This window comes from Cervus elaphus, chromosome 16 (genome assembly GCF_910594005.1).
Source record: "Cervus elaphus chromosome 16, mCerEla1.1, whole genome shotgun sequence".
Lineage (NCBI taxonomy): Eukaryota > Metazoa > Chordata > Mammalia > Artiodactyla > Cervidae > Cervus > Cervus elaphus.
The window spans coordinates 13,773,204-13,774,942 of NC_057830.1; the positions used below are offsets into that span (position 1 = coordinate 13,773,204).

The window sequence follows — 1,739 nt, forward strand, 5'->3', positions numbered from 1 at the left end:
TGCCCAGGAGTGGGATTGCTGGATCACATGGTAACTTTAGGGCTGTCTAGGTGGCTCAGTGGTAAAGAATCCACCCGCCAAATGCAGGAGATGCGGGTTTGATCCCTGGATCAGAAAGATACCTTGGAGAATGAAATGGCAATCCACTTCTGTATTCTTGCCTGGGAAATTCCATGGACAGAGGAGCCTGGTGGGCTATAGTTTGAGTTGGATACAACCTAGCAACTAACCACCAACAATGGTAACTTTATTTTTAGGTGTTCAAGGAACCTCCTTACTGTTTTTTTACAGTGGCTGTACCAGTTTACGTTCCTGCCAACATTGAAGGAAGGTTCCTTTTTCTTACTCATTATGACTTCTTTATCTGGAGTTCCTTAGGCAGATAAACACCAGAGTTCTCACAGTCTGCTACAGTATGTCAGGGCTGTGTTTTTATCCAGGGAATTTATCCATTTCATCCATGTTGGTGAATTTATTGGCATATTTCATAATATTATTCTTATAATGTTAGTAGACCTGATGATGTCCCCTTTCATTCTTGGTCTTGGTAATTTGTACCTTCATTTTCTTGATAACCTGAGTAGAGGTTCATCAACTGTCTTTTTTTAAAAAAAGAAACAGCTTTTGGTTTAATTTTATTTATCTCTTTTTTATTTCATGGATTTCAGCTCATATTGTTATGTCCTTCTGTTTGCTTTGGGTTTATATTGCCTTTTTATAGTTTGTTAAAGTGAATTCTTGTTAAAACATTGATTTGAGACCATTCTTCTCTTCTTAATATAAATTTATTTTTGACATTAAATAACCTCGAGATTTTACTTCCTTTATAATAAAACAAAAGGTGAAGCCCGGAACTGGATGATTTGGACTTTTCTCTTGTTATCTCTTCCCAGTTCATAATACTGCATCTATTAATAACTGGCATTCTTTTAGATCTATAATAGGGCTTAACACATTCAAGCCTTAGCATGATTTTCTTTGTAATTTTAGCCTTTTGCTGGAAAACCCACTTAGCCTGCTCACCATAGCCACTCTACTTCCTGTCATAACACTGCTTTCCCTGGACAGGCCAGAATTTACCCTTATACTGTGTCATTTTGGGGGTTGTGCTTATCATGCTTCCTATAGAAAGTTTAGTGAGATTTGGGAATTTACCATGGTTACTGGAGTAGTAGCACTATAAATTCTGAATGCTATGAATTTCCCTTTAAACACTGATTTATCCCACAACTTTAAAAAATTTTATTTATTTTTAATTGAAGGATAATTGCTTTGCAGTATGGTGTTGGTTTTTGCCATACATCAACATGAATCAGCCATAGGTATACATATGTCCCCTCCCTCCCTATCCTACAACTTTTGATGTTTCTTCATTTTCTATTCAAATTATTTTATAATTTCTCATTTGACTTTCTTTGAGTTATTTAGAAGTGTAGGAAATTTTCCAAATATCTTTCTATTCTTGGTTTTAATTTAATTATATTGTGAATTCAAAGTATTAATTCAAAGTATAGAGAATGTGCTTTGTATAATTTCAGTTTTTTAAAATCATCAAGATTTGATTTATGAGCCAGTATATTCTTGGTGACTATTTCATGTATTCACATGACTGACTTATAGCCAGCCCTTTGTATCTACATTCTTCTGTATCCAAGGTTTCACATCCATGGATTCAACCAACCAGGGATTGTGTATTACTATGGTATTTACTTTTGAAAAATAATCCACATGTAAATGAA

General features: G+C 34.7%; 1 pseudogene; it reads right to left on the reverse strand.

The window, feature by feature from the left end:
• Positions 1–824: 824 nt before the first annotated feature.
• LOC122709886 lies at positions 825–1,148 on the reverse strand (annotated as a pseudogene).
• Positions 1,149–1,739: the final 591 nt, after the last annotated feature.